We start from the raw sequence: 16,005 nt of genomic DNA on the forward strand, positions 1-16,005 counted from the left end.
TAAGCCGCCCTGAGTCTAAAGAGAAGGGCGGCATTAAAAAAAAATCAATCAATCAATCAATCAATCAATCAAACAAACAAACAAACAAACAAACAAATAAATACGCAGCAAGTCAAATTCCTTGTGTAATTTCAATTAAACTTGGCCAATAAAATTTGATTTGATTCTATTCAATTCTAACAGAGTTAAGTAAATGCCCTTTCCCCTTAGAAGCCAAAGGAAAAATGGATTGCTTAATCAGCTGCTGAAAGCAACATTTCTCAACCTAAATTGCTTTTCTCTTGCTGCTGCAAGCAGCAGAAAACAGCTCCCCTGCCTATTGTGTAAAGCTGTTGGCAAGCTTACCAAAAGTAAGATGGATTCAGCAGTACAATAGAGCATTTATATATCAAAAGACTGGAAATAAGTTGTCAAGGTAAAACGTACCATAAACAAAACTGTTAATTTGATTGTTGGCATGGCCTGCTGTTACCTTGTCATTATCTTCCAAGTAATTTTGTTTGAGTTGGCAACATTATCTTTATTATTATTATCCTCATCATCATTATTGCACCTGCTGTTTAAATTTGATATATTCATCTTATCAGAGATGAGCTTAGACTCACTTTTGACTTACTGGCTAGATTATTTGAAAGTCAAAACAGCAAAGAAAAGGATGCATAACTAAAACTCCACTCATCCTGTTGCTGATGTTTTTTCTTTTAAATGCTCATAGGTATGTTTTTACATCAGTAGCAAAATTTCATTGCTTTTGGAAGATGAGGGCCCTGTGAGATTGTAGTATTTGATGTACTTTTCCGTGTAGCCAAAAATGAAGAAGCCCTTTATGACAGAACAAATATAATATTCAGTATCTCCAAAGAGGGATTGTATTATAAAACAAATGTGAGCAAATTTTGTTTATAATTTTTCTTTTGCTGTCTACAATTTTCCAGAATCATTCGGAAGGACCATGACAAAGGTGATGACAATGTAAGTTAATTGTGGCATTCTAAATAACCTCCCCAATTTCCCAGATACAAAAAGCATTTGCTTTATTGGCTACAGGTCTTTAACAATGAGTATTGGCATTGAAAAAGAAATGAAGCGGTACATGAGAAAATAAAGGAGTTTCACTTTCAGATCAGAATTCAGAAATGATCCCAATGTTTGAATTCAGATCTTAAGACTAAAAATATGAACTGAATCAGGAGTAAGCTATATCAAAACTAGATACTTACTTCTATTTTGCATTTGTTGGTCTCCCTTATGATTCAGAATAAGATTGATTATTAAGTTCCCACTATTAATAGATCATGGGAACATGGAATAAATATTGCTTATTTTTCAATATGTTAGCCTGCTTCTTGGCTTTTATGTGAAGTTGGAATAAATAACAAACACATTTCCACTTAAAACTTAAATTCACTGAAATATTTTCAAAATATCAACCTTCTTGATGTTCTCATCTTACTATATCTCAGCATGAAAATGCATCAAGAATGATTAGAGAAGAAATTAGAACCAAACCTTCATTCGTGTTTCTTTAAATTATATAAATAAGGAACCAAATTGGCAGTTGCACAACCACAGCCCGAAGAAGAAATTTTCAGGGCTAAAGTTGTTACTTCCAAAAGCACATGTGAATTTAAATACCAAAATTCAGGTATCACTAGTTGTGTAGGTTCAAACGCTAACTATATCATTAACCAAACAAATCCAGGAGCACCAGCAGTAAATTTCTGGATCATACCAAAGATTCCTTTGTTATGTGACTGATAATAAACATCTCTGAGTACAAGAAAGGAACCAGCAACAATTAAAGATTCAACGCCATTGCCATAGGAAATCCAGAAAGTACCTCACCCTGATCTGTCTTGGAATACAATTGCTGTACAGAGAATAAATATGCTTTAAAAAGAAATGCATTTAGTTTCTACTCTCCATTCTTGCTTTAGATCCAGCTACAAATAAAGAGAAATGCCCATAATAGCATCCTTCCATAAAATTCATTTGACAGGAGATCAGTGTCTGAAACAGTCTATGACTGCAGCTATATCATTGCATTGGTAACAACATTCTATATATCCAGGAAGTAAAATGTATAGTTGTAACAAAACCCACCACATTTTCAGTACAGTGGTACCTCGAGATACGAGTTTAATTCGTTCCGGACCTGGGCTCTTAAGTCGAGCAGCTCTTATCTCGAACGACTTTTCCCCATAGGAATTAATGTAAATAATTTTAATTGGTTCCAGCCCTCAAAAAACTCACAAAGTTAGTCTAAATTATGCAGAAAGCCATGTTTTTAATGAAGAAATGTACATGTACATATAAATGAATAATGAAGTTTCTTTCACTTAACTTGTAAACTTTCTTAAACTTTTAAATTTACATATGTTCAACTTCTCTGCCACCCAATCCTGTAGGACAGAGGTCCCCAACCCTTTTTGCACCAGGGACCGGCTTTAAGCGATCAAGAGAGGAATGGGTGAATGAATGGACGGAGGGTGGGAAGGAAGGAAGGAAAGAGGGAAGGGACAGGAACAGAGGAAGGAAGCAAGGAAACTTATGAAAGGGGAGAGTAAGAGAGGAATGAGTGAAGGGAGGGAGGGAGGGAAGAAGGTGGGAAGGAGAAAGAAAAGAAGAAATAGAGGAAGGGAAGGTAAAAGAGAGAAAGAAAAAGAGCAAGAAAGAAAGCAAGAAAGCAAGAAAGCAAGAAAGGGGGAAGGGACAGGAACAGAGGAAGGAAGCAAGGAAACTTATGAAAGGGGAGAGTAAGAGAGGAATGAGTGAAAGGAGGGAGGGAGGGAAGAAGGTGGGAAGGAGAAAGAAAAGAAGAAATAGAGGAAGGGAAGGTAAAAGAGAGAAAGAAAAAGAGCAAGAAAGAAAGCTGCAAGCACCCCCCCGAGCCCCCCAGGCCGGCTGCAACCTTTTAAAACACGCGCGCCGCTTCGCAGCTGTCTCCTGAAGCCGAACGCGGAAGTTAGCGTTTGGCTTCAGGAGACAGCTCCTTGGCGCTTGTATCTCGAATTTGGGCTTGTAAGTAGAACAAAAATATCTCTCCCCTCCCAGCTCTTATCTCGAGTTGCTCTTAAGTAGAGCAGCTCTTATGTCGGGGTTCCACTGTATAATAATTATAAACAGCAGAAAAAGAAATCATTCCTAGCAGAAAGACAAAAAGAGAAACCACTGTAAGTAAAACTTTCAAACATTGCACAACAGTCACACACCAAAATCAAAGAAACCTAAATTTTTCACCAAATTCTTTTCCTATGATATTTTTATATTACATTGTAATTCTGTCAAATAGCAGTCATTTTTAACATAATTAAAAATGTATCATTGCAAAGAAAACGTAAGAGGGAGATAAAGTATTAAAATACCAATTAGGCAGTACTATATCTGTCCGCCTGCTTTTATTAATGATTTTTTTCTGCAATTGTAGTACAACGATATGTAATAATAATATTATATTTGGTCAAAACCATTAAGACAAATTTAGATATAATTATATTGGGTGTACCAGCTTTTCTAACCACAACATCTTGGCTGATTTTTCCATAACACGAAAGAGTAATGCTACAGTGTTATAAATTAGTTACTGCCTCAAAGGCAATGAAATGAAAGCCTAACATATAATAATGTTTGCATTTAACTGATAAAAATTTGCTAAAAACATGAGAAAAAATAAAGCAAGTTGATACCTGACCATGTAAGTATACAACTTGAATTATCTGCTGGGATACAAATCTCACAAGCCATCCTGTACTCAGATTCCTTGGTTTCTTTGTTGGATTGCTGAGAAACGAGCCTATCTATAACTATCCTATCATGAGTAATAATGTTTTCCTAGTATCTGAAATAATTTCTCATTAAAACATTAAATGGCCCAAACACTAGACCTGGAGACAGTGTTATACTGTCCAGTGTTCAAAAACTACCTGCACCTGAACATAATAAATAAATAAAGTAAAGTAAAGTAAAGTAAAGTAAAGTAAAGTAAAGTAAAATAAAATAAAATAAAATAAAATAAAATAAAATAAAATAAAATAAAATAAAATAAAATAAAATAAAATAAAATAAAATAAAATAAAATAAAATAAAATAAAATAAAATAAAATAAAATAAAATAAAATAAAATAAAATAAAATAAAATAAAATAAAATAAAATAAAATAAAATAAAATAAAATAAAATAAAATAAAATAAAATAAAATAAAATAAAATAAAATAAAATAAAATAAAATAAAATAAAATAAAATAAAATAAAATAAAATAAAATAAAATAAAATAAAATAAAATAAAATAAAATAAAATAAAATAAAATAAAATAAAAATAAATCAGCAAGACTGTTGGAAGCTGACCAAGGAGAGAGTCAACCTGGAAGTGAGGAGAAACTTTCTGATGGTGAGAGCAATCAACCAGTGGAAGAGCTTGCTAGTGGAGGTTGTGAGAGTACCAACACTTGCAACCTTCAAGGGGAGATTGTACTGCCACCTGTCTCAATTGGTTTAAGAACTCCTGCTTGAGAGGGGGGTTGGACTAGATGACCTACAAGGTCCCTTCCAACTCTAATAATAAATCTAAATTTAAAGACAAAGGGGATGGTGTGAGATTTCTGCAAGAAGAGAGAGGAACCTACCCCACTTTACATCGAAGGGGAATATGTGGAGAGTTTCCTCCTTTAAATTCCTGGGAGTCTATCTCAGTGAAGATCTCACCTGGAAAATCAACCCAATCCAGGTGGCCAGAAAGGCCCAACAGAGACTCTACTTCCTTAGGATCTTGCACAAAAACAAAATGGAACAACAACTGATTACCTCCTTTTACCAATCCATAATAGAAAGCATCCACAGTCATTGCATTATGATGTGGTATGGTGGCTTGACAGCCATGGGTAGAAAGACATTACAGAGCATTGTGGACTGTCCCCTGATACCACTAGATGACATAGATAGGGCTTGCTGCCTTAGAAGAGTGAGCTAAATCCCCAGAGATGACTCACACCCTGGTCTTCCACCATCTGAAAGGAGATATAGAAGCATAGGCAGCCACACAAACAGGCTGAAGAACAGTTTTTATCTGTGGGTTATCAGACTCCTGAATTAAAAATAACTCTATAACAACATGTTATGATTGATTTTCAGGGCCAGAGCGACGTGCAATAAGTTCACATGATGCAATAGGACTGAGTGTTTGTTAGTAGGATTCACTGGGCTAGGGATTTTTTTAAATCTTTCACTGTGAGTTGTATTGTGTTGGTGTGTGTGTCTGTGTTGTGTGCACAAAGGGAAGTGCAGCCAATCTCATTGTACACATGTTGTACTCTGACAATAAAGGTTTGAATTGAATTTCTTGTATCTTGCCCTATTGCTAGAACAGAATTTGGGAATGTCTTCTAGTTTAGAGTAAAAGAGTGATTTAGAACCAAATTATCTATCTATCTATATCTATCTATCTATCTATCTATCTATCTATCTATCTATCTATCTATCTATCTATCTATCTATCTACCTACCTACCTACCTATCTATTGTAATCATCTAGCAAATGTAGATACTGCCCATCTCTGGGCATTTTACAGATAATAGCTTTATTTTCATCTTATTATAAACTTATTTCCACTTACACCATAGTCTACAATATTAGCCCTAATCTGAGTATATACAGTATATATTTTAACATTGCTATTATCATTGTCTTATCTCTGACAAATATTTTTTTCAATTTAAAACTTTCTTTCTGGTTAACAAGGTTTCTGCCTATGCATTTTTTCATGTTATCAGTAGCTTTCATGCACTTATTGTCCTAAATAGAATGCTCTAATTGTAAGTATGTTACGATAAGCTTCTGCTATTACATTGAGCCACATACATTATCACTGATAATGTAACTTTGAAGTTTTTTAGTTGTACATTTGTTGTAGCTAGGGATTACACATCACTTAAGTTGAAGTACTCCTATGTTCATATTAAAAACACATTTTAGGTTATATATAACTAGTGGTGTCACTCCCTCAGTAGAATGCCATTCAATGGAACGGATTTTTCCTTTGTTCTTCAACCTCATGCTCTGTAGAACAGATCTGGATACTATGTAGAACCAACAAGAAGCTTTGCTGCATATGAGTTGGGAACTTGTTACTTACATAATTTCGCAGGCAACTGTTAAATAGTTCCTAAATAGCACATTGAATGCTATGAGTAAAAATGTCTTTATGATATTATAGAATATTAATATAGAGAACTCAATTTTGCCAAATGTTCATTTGCTAATTTTATTTTTAATATGTAATTTTCTATTTAGTAGGACTGATAAACAAATATATACTCCTAAGTGTTCTATATTTGGTGCCATGTTGGGATTTACTTATGGGATGATTTACTTACTGTACTTAATATAATATAATACAGTATTATTTCAATTATATTCATGCAAATTATACCAAGTTTGCCCAGGTTTGTTTAAAGCTATTAATTTTACTTCACCGGGGCTTCCACTACATTTACAAAATGCTTAATAATATAGTTGCAATTTCTCTTCTTTCTTCAAAGTAGAGTATGCATCACTATCATGATAGATGAAAAGCTATAACTGAACTATTGTTTAACTTTTATGTCCAATCAGACAAACATAGCATAAACCAATATATGTCTTATTTAAATGCTATAATAAAATAATATAATGACTGAGAATTAGAAACATAGAAGACTGACGGCAGAAAAAGACCTCATGGTCCATCTAGTCTGCCCTTATACTATTTCCTGTATTTTATCTTACAATGGATATATGTTTATCCCAGGCATGTTTAAATTCAGTTACTGTGGATTTACCAACCACGTCTGCTGGAAGTTTGTTCCAAGGATCTACTACTCTTTCAGTGAAATAATATTTTCTCACATTTCTTTTGATCTTTCCCCCAACTAACTTCAGATTGTGTCCCCTTGTTCTTGTGTTCACTTTCCTATTAAAAACACTTCCCTCCTGAACCTTATTTAACCCTTTAACATATTTAAATGTTTCGATCATGTCCCCCCTTTTCCTTCTGTCCTCCAGACTATACATATTGAGTTCATTAAGTCTTTCCTGATACGTTTTATGCTTAAGACCTTCCACCATTCTTGTAGCCCGTCTTTGGACCCGTTCAATTTTGTCAATATCTTTTTGTAGGTGAGGTCTCCAGAACTGAACACAGTATTCCAAATGTGGTCTCACCAGCACTCTATATAAGGGGATCACAATCTCCCTCTTCCTGCTTGTTATACATCTAGCTATGCAGCCAAGCATCCTACTTGCTTTTCCTACTGCCTGACCACACTGCTCACCCATTTTGAGACTGTCAGAAATCACTACCCCTAAATCCTTCTCTTCTGAAGTTTTTGCTAACACATTTACCTAGGAAAATCACAAATTTCAGAAAACAAATTGCTATATGTTGAATCAGACCCTCAACACATGTGGTCTATATCAGACAGATATTTTTCCACAGGTGCCAAACATCAGTACAATCAAGAATTCAGCTGAATGAATAAATAGCCATAATAAGAATTAATAAATAGCCACAATAATTTGTGGATCACAAAATCCAACGGTTTTTTGATGTCCACATAAAATCCTTTGAGATTACATATTCTCTCATGAAATCTTCAGCGATTATTAACAACTTCCTATAACATTTCAGAAGTAAAATGACAAAAACACCCTTAAATTCTGGGAAGGCACCTGCAATTTTTTAATTTATTAATTAGTTTTACTTTATGTTGCCTAGTTTTGAATCAGTAGCTCTTCAAGAAATGCCCATGGTTTCTACTGAAAATGCCTCAGATTGAACCAGACATTCTTTTTATGCAAAATAGAGTCTAGTGATTTATAAAAGATTAGCCCTACGTAGAATATTTCAGTAATAACTGCTTTGGCCTAGGGGTGGAGTTGTTGCCTCACAGTCAGGGGCTTGTGAATTTGATTCTAGGTAGAGGCAGATGTAAGTAGTGGTGGGTTGCTCCTGGTTCTGCCCGGTTCTTAGAACCAGTAGTGCCAGTGGCAGGAGGTTTCACCCACCTACCCAGAATGTGCAGAAGTATTGCACGTGTAAAGGGTTTTAGAACCCACTATTGAATATAGGGTCTTCTGCTTGGGCATGGGATTGGACTAGATGGCTTGCCCTTCCAAATCTGTTAATCTGTAATACCCTTTAACTTAAATTTGTTTACATACAGATGGGGCAATTGAATATTCTTTTCATTAGATATTGCCTAGGACAATGATGGTGAACCTATGGCATGAGAGCTGCTGGCACGAGAGCCGTTGCCCTAGTTCCAGCATGCGTGTGCATGCCGGCCAGGTGATTTTTGGCTCGTATGGAAGCTCTGGGGGGGCTGATTTCTGCTTCCAGTAGGTGGTGGTGGAAGATGTTTTCACCCTCCCCAGGCTCCAGGGAAGCTTCTGGAGCCTGGGGAGGGTGAAAAATGGGCTTACTGGGCCCATCAGATATTGGGAAATGGGCTGTTTCTGGCCTCCAGAGAAACAATTTTCATCCTACCCAGGCATTGAATTATGGGAGTGGGCACTCACACATGCACGACAGTACACACAGATGCACTTTCGGCGCCCGAGGAAAAAGAGGTTTGCCAACACTGGCCTAGGAAGTTGTGCTGCATTATCTTTCTATTAGATTTCTAATTTAATAGAATACTCTAATACTGAAATGTGGTAACCAGAATCCAATTCAGAGTAAAAGCTTTTTACGTTGTATTTTTTTTCTTTGTATATAAGCTACTATATGTTGGATTCCATCCCTACACATGACAGAATTATGCCTCTGATATATCTCATCATTGTACCCTTTAGGTCTTCAAATGCTGCCATTCTCTTGACCCCAAAATATAAATCCCCTCCATTCCTAGAGAACAGTGACTGTATTCATTTCATGGATAAACTCAAAAGAGAGAGGTTGCACAAAGAGTTGGATTCATTGGTGTTAAACTACACTAAAAGTTTGGAAGTGAAAAAAAAAACCCTCCAATCCGTATTTGTTGTATCTAAACTGTTTTATAACACAGGATGATAGAATTCAATACAAACTTGATAAAATAAGGAGTTTTAAGAAATGTATTCATATAGGCAAGTGTTTTCATTTTAAAAGAATTCTAGTTGGTAATGAAACTATTATTAGCGTAGTTAACATCTGTTGGTGTATGATGTCAACTTCTATATCTAATTTAATGTTGTTTACTTTGTGCTTTTAAATGCTGACTACACAAATTGTCTACTTGGAGAAAGCTATGTTGGTTGGGAAGTAGAGATATAATTTGTCTTAAAATAATTATGTGTTCTATGATCTAGTGCCCTATGTGAATTTCCTGTATTAGACAGAGAAGTCAATTCTTTGTGAAAAGAAAGTTCAGATGGAGTTCACCCTCCATTACAAAGAATATGAAAACTAATTTTACCAAATTTTTGTGCATTGGTAAGACTATTGAAATAAACAAATATCAATGGTTAAGACTCAACACTACAAATCAGTTTAATAACATTGGTTTTCATAATGATTAGGACTGTTGTTTTTCAGAGCAATGCTAGAAATGATTAGTCAGATGAAAAATCTATAATAGGACAATTCATTGGCTGAACCTAAATTATTTTCATCTACCTTAAGTTGTTTTCATCTACCCTAAGTTATTTTCATCTACAGTGTTCAGTCAATTGAAATAAATTCTAATAGGTTAATAGATAAAAGTTTACATCTATGCATGGAAAATTCAATTTCTAGTTCACTTAGAAAATGGGAATTATTTCAAAGGATTTGTATACAAATACAACTTTGATTTCCTCTGAAGCTCTTGAAGGAATGATGAATTAATGCAAGAAGTCTAATCACTCTGTCTGTGTTTGTCTTTCTGTCTGTCTGTCTGTCTGTCTGTCTGTCTGTCTGTCTGTCTGTATTAGTGGCCGTTTTGCAGATTTGTATAATCTTTTGGATTAAGTAAATTGCAAAGGTAAGAAACCTCACAATAAGTCCTCAATTGCAACATTTAACAAACAACTAATGGCATAGAAATGGCTTTCTTGTGTCACAATCTTATACTGCCACTTTCTGTATATAAAAATAGCAGCATGAGCAAGGAAATTAGGTAGAGTAATCACTATCTGATCAGATCCCTATATCCAGGTTTTATAATTAAGTTGTAGAACATAAAGAAAGCTCTCTGTCCCAGTAATTCTATATTCCTTAGCATTTTTCTATATCTTATTAGAAAAATCTAGTTTTCTTGATCATGTACTCTTGATCACATATAAGGAAAATTATACTCCCAAGGGATGTGTCTCTGTGTATGTCATATTTCTAGATGATGTGAACTCATATTTGTAAACAATTTTATATTTCTACCTCACTGTAGTATCAGCCATCCTTTGCAATGACAATAACAGGATATTTTAATATTTGAACACTACTTTGGGCAATATATACAATATAATGGAAGCGTATCTGTTATATGCAATTGTATTGAGTGATTGTAGGAATTTCTTAATGTAAAATGTTTACCGTTCTGCCCTTATAATTTATAGAAAAATGTAAAAAATGGAACTGTTGAAAGGATAGAAGGAGAGGGGCGGCATACAAATCTAATTAATAAAATAAATAAATAAAAATAATGCATTAGATTTAAACATTTTAAAAAGCAAAAAGCAAAGCAATAAATACTAATTTATTGCAGTGTTTTCTTTTAATTTGGCTTAGAAATGAATTTACTGGGTGAACTAACTTCTAGCTAAGCACACATAGGATCTGGGCCAAAGTGGACGAGGGTGAAAATGCAAAATACATTTTTAGCATAAAATAAAAATAACTGGTAACTGAGTCTGTTTATCTTTTTTCTCATAATAATATGTTAAAAAAACATTCAGAAAAGGAATGTATTGCCTTCAGTTTGATGTTATTGCCAGACATTTTATCTGTCTTGAATTTATGTAGCATTATAAGCAACATTCCCTTTGCTATCTCTTTGAGAGAAATTATTTCCTAGCTATCAATAAAAATTATCAACCTCAGAATTCTGGTTAATATTAAACTTCAAATGAAAATGTTAAACATTGCCTGTTATACTGCATATCCAGGTTGTTCATGCAGACACAGAATATACATTCAATCTCTTTTCATAAATAACCCAAGAACAAAGCTTATACAAATATATATTAGATAATCACTGTGGCAAACCTTCTAGAATGACTAGGAATGTACTGTAAGTGCACAGCTTATATATTCCTAAAAATACTATAATATACTGTCAAGTTACATTTAAACCCTCTCTAATGTGTCTGAGTTACTCAGATAAAAAGAGTAGTGAAAGCCATTGGAAATGGACACATCTTACAGTATACCAAAATGAAATCCTAGTCCCTATTTTGCTGTTATTCCATTATGCTAAAGTTCCAAATTTATAGTATATAAAGCTGTAGAAATAATTAAGAGAGTGGAACTGATGGGAAAGCAACCAGAGCTATTTTTCTGGAGACTGGGTAAGATAATTGGGAATGTTTTCTTTGACTGAGATCAGACCAGAATAGGAAACATTTTGGTACAATTTCATGATACAGAGCTATTAGTAATTCCAGAGTTGCCAATGCTAGCCATAAACTACTTTGCCAAAGTTTTCATTAGAGAGGCAAACACACCATTTGGTGCTGATCCATGAGTTAGGCAAGTTTCTAATATTACTAAAACTAGCATCTCATATGTTTAAGAAAACTCAGAGCAATGTACTCAATATATGTCACTTCTGGTCTGCCCATAATTCAAAAATAGACAATCAAGGAACATCCAAAAATTAAGTCTATCTAAAAGTTAGTTCTTGCAAACAACTCTTAAGAATTGTCATCCCCCCCACCTCCACTTGATTGTTTTACTTCAAGTTAGTGACTGTATCAGAGCATACAAAAATCAAAATAAAAAAATTAAGGTATTATTATTATTATTATTATTATTATTATTATTATTATTATTATTAGCATTTTTACTTCAAATGTGCTCTACATTTCTACTGGTGGAGCAAATCACTGCAGCTTATACATAGCTATGATACTTTAAATTCACTGATTTCACCGAACTTCAAGTTACCAAAGAGTAGGATGGCAGCCAAATTCTTTAACAAGCTCAACAGCTTTTGATCAAAGAATGCCACCTGTATTTTCAGAGTAGAAAGTTTATCATCATAGCTAAACAGTGCATGTACTTAAGCATTTTTAAAAATTCCAATCCTGGTGGTTGTTTAAGAAAGGGGAGAAAAAAAAACTGAAAGAGAGACCAAGTAAAAAGCCCTTACCTCATTTAGCTGCTGATTCTGTTGAGGAAATCCTTTAGTTAGAGCAAAAAGTAAAAAGAGTGGCCAAAGTATGTCAGCTATTAAGTAAACATAGGTGGCAGGCTATCACTTCACTCGTAGCAGTGAAGATAAATGGATGTGTTATTAATTTTAAAACATCTTTTAGAATGCTTACCTGTCCAATTGTGGAATCCCTTAGGTCACTTCCTGTTATTCTGATTGGATCTTCTAAAATTAAACTTAAAAAAAAACAGTGCTTGCAAATATTTGCATACAGCCAGCCAACTCACACCTTCACGCACAAACAAAACAAGTCTAACCAGGTTACATTTGTGTCCTGAGAACAAAAAAGAGTCTATTTAATGGATGAGACATTGGTTTCCCTCTGAGACTGTTTGTGCCTGCGTGCATATGCCTGTGCTTTTAAAAGACCAACCTATCCCCACTCCCACCACCCCCACAACACAGGTTATTTCAGGGAATTAATCCGTGTAATTAGAAGAAAGGAAATCATGCTCCAAAAATGTGTTCGTAAATTCAAATCATTTGTAATCAACAGGAGGGGGGGGGGGGCTTGTCAACCACAAAGCAAATTGTATGCAACAGGTTTTCACCGACAGCAAGTTCAAGCAAATGTTCCTGCCCGATATTCATTTACCTACAGTAAGTCAGTGTCTGACTTTGTTTGTGTCTAAAACTATCCTTTCCACATATTATTCCTGCACACGCACACAAACAATACAAAAACTTGGCACAAACTGAAAGCAGCATACCAGCTTTAGGTGTGACCATGGATGTGGCAATCCGTATCAAAGGGGACACCCAGAAGGTATTTGCTTCATTCGGTTCAATATTGAAGGTGCTTTTTATATTCTAGGAATAAATAAGTGCTATTTATTCAGAATAATTTCAAGCCAATTTGTGTAGCCGGGATAACAGGACCCTTGAGGTTTGTTGAATTATGGCTACAACATAACAGTCCAGAAGGAAATGCACATGAATTGTGCCCTTCAACCATATTTACCACTCCAGCTTCTTTCAGCACCATAAAGAAGAATAGAGTAATGATGCTGACTCTTACTTTACTAAAGACAGGTGGGGAAAAAATGCTGTTTCACTACATCTAAAACCATCCTGGACCAAAAGCAAGAACATGGCAATGATGTCACTTGAACAGCTGGAGCAGCAATGTATATAAATCAGCAAGCGGATCTATTTTTCTTTTAGGGCAGCCCTTCAAAAGGTTTATTTGATTAATTTGGTTTGGCTGGCATGTTGAAACCAAATTGTTCCAAGTGCTTCAACATGGAAGCTTTTTCAATCCATTATTAGCAAATCAAGAATAAGGAAAAAGAATGTGCCATTAAATAAAAAGCCACTCTTTTCTGCTTCAAAATGGTGTTACAAGGAACTTTCATTAGCCCCACCTCTGTTTCCTCTGCAAGTCTGTTGGGTTCTATAGCAAATGGGGTGGAAAGAAGATGAAAAGTTTGTTCAAGGATCTGAAACTTCTTTAGCTTGTGTAACAAACTGTTCCTATAATTTATAAATGCTTTTTTAAAAAAATCTCTTTCAGTTTAGCTTTATTAACGGAATTAAGAGATGGGACATGGACCAAACAGCTCAATGTCAGCAGAACAATCCTCACTGCTCACTGTAGATGGTGCAGAATCTAGTGAGCCCATTAGACTTTTCTGTTGGTCTTGACAGTGTGTGCAAAAAGGTGACCATACTATTAGCTAAGGAGCCTAGTTCAGGATCACTTGCATTAAAACAACCTACATTCATTTCCTCCTGGCTACATTTAGAAATATGAGATTTGCTGCACAAGAAGTCAAATTATTTCACAAAGACCAAGGACAATTTTTCTATCATTGACCACCAGTCTGCATGTGGAACTGGAAACTGAGCCCCATCTTGGCTACAAATCAGAAATTATAGATTTAGAGGAGACAGATTAATTTAAGGAATCCACTGGCTTGGCTCAATACAAAAATCTAAATCAAACTATTTCCAACAAATCTTTATATGATCTCCATTTGTACATACGGTATATGATAAGGAGGTCCAGAGCTTTCTGGATATTTAGTTGTCAAATGTTAATAACAATATACTTAATGTTAATAATATTTTTCTAATTTGAATCTCCCTTTTCAATTTAATCCATACCCGGACCACTGAGAATAGTTCTTGACTTTCATTTGAGTGACATCTCTTTCAGGTAATTGAATAAGATGATATTATATTATTTCTAAGCCTTTCCTTTTTGGCATCTCAAGAGTTCAAGTTCCTGCTTACTGTAGAAATTCAAATTAAATCATCATTGACAGCTGGTGTCTTGTTTCTACTGGATCCAATGAAAGTGACTACCATTACTCTGGGTAAGTGCTTTTTCTATCAATCAGAATTTATATTCTGTATCTTAAATCCATTATTCCAAGTTATGAAGTCTTAGAACATGTAATGGTGTATGGCATCCTTTTAGAAATGATTGATATGAAAGCATTCTTCCATATCCTCCCTAAAGATCAATCATACCCAACTTCTTGAATTTCCTAGAATTTGATGTCCCTTTTCTTGAGCATATCTGTTGTACTTTTCTGAACCTATTTGTGTCCCTCTTCCTTAAAAATAGGACTTATAGGGCCATGATGGCAACCTATGGCACAAGTCGCCCTCTCATACCATTGTCAATTGCTCTTCTAGCTTCCATCGTTTCCAGCCAGCTGGTCTTCGCTTGCACCTGAGCACCAGAAACCCAAAGACCAACTGGCCGATGCACATGCATGCACCAAAGCAGCAGGCCTGTACACGCAGGCACACCGTCCAGCTGGTCTTTGGGTTTCCAGTGCTCTGGCAACATGCATGCACACGTTCCTGTTTGGGCATTCGTAGCCAAAAAGTGCTAGGGTGTAGAAAAGTGCTAGGGTGTGTTCTGTCGAGGTCTCTGGTAGAATCCTCCCGAAAATTCACAGATACAAATGTCAGACACACACATGTTTGAAAATTCAAAACAATTTTCTTTATACCGAAAATCCAAATAAACTAAGCACTCTTTTTGTATAGCAAAGAACACTCGTCTCCAAACAAACTGATACAAGTCCCTTATCCATTCTGAGATACTTAGCTTGCATTTGTGAGGCAATTCACAGTCCTTCTTTCACAAAGTGAAACACACTTTGCTCTGGTTTAGTTTCAAAGCGGGGAAAAATCAATACACAAAGGTCGAAGTCAGCAAGGCAGGCATGAAACACAACAATCAGATAATCCTCCACAATGGCCAAACCCACAGGCTGCTATTTATAGCAGCCTCACTAATTACCACAGTCCCACCCAACCACAGGTGGCCTCATTTTCTTTGATAATAATCTCTCAGTTGTTGCTGCCTATGCATCACTCTCCGCATGTGTGGCTGTATCATTAACTCTTGTTCCGAATCCAAGGAGGAGCTAGATAATTGATCTCCTTCTGAGCTGTCTGCCACACTCTCTTCCTCCCTGTCACTCATGTCTTCTTGGTCAGAGGAGCCTTTATCATCAGATTCCACCAGGAGCAAAACAGGCCTGCGGCATGTGGATGTCTCCCCCATAGTCCTTGGGGCAGGAGCTAGGCCAGAGCTAACCACAACAGGGTGTAACAAAACAAAGTGGAATCTGTGATTTGGAGACTGTACTTCAGTTGAATGCAGCCTAAGCATATGCCA

General features: G+C 35.4%; 1 protein-coding gene across 4 annotated transcripts in view; it reads right to left on the bottom strand.

The window, feature by feature from the left end:
* Nucleotides 1-12,471, bottom strand: part of EHF (ETS homologous factor) — a 44,248-nt gene extending 31,777 nt beyond the window's left edge. For 3 of the 4 annotated variants that reach the window (XM_070761016.1, XM_070761007.1, XM_070760999.1), the window contains exon 1: nucleotides 12,303-12,471. The gene's annotated coding sequence lies outside the window, so the exon portion shown is untranslated. The remainder of the gene's footprint in view (nucleotides 1-12,302) is intronic. The other variant, XM_070761024.1, reaches the window with a different exon arrangement.
* Nucleotides 12,472-16,005: the final 3,534 nt, after the last annotated feature.

Source organism: Erythrolamprus reginae, chromosome 1, assembly GCF_031021105.1.
Source record: "Erythrolamprus reginae isolate rEryReg1 chromosome 1, rEryReg1.hap1, whole genome shotgun sequence".
NCBI lineage: Eukaryota > Metazoa > Chordata > Lepidosauria > Squamata > Dipsadidae > Erythrolamprus > Erythrolamprus reginae.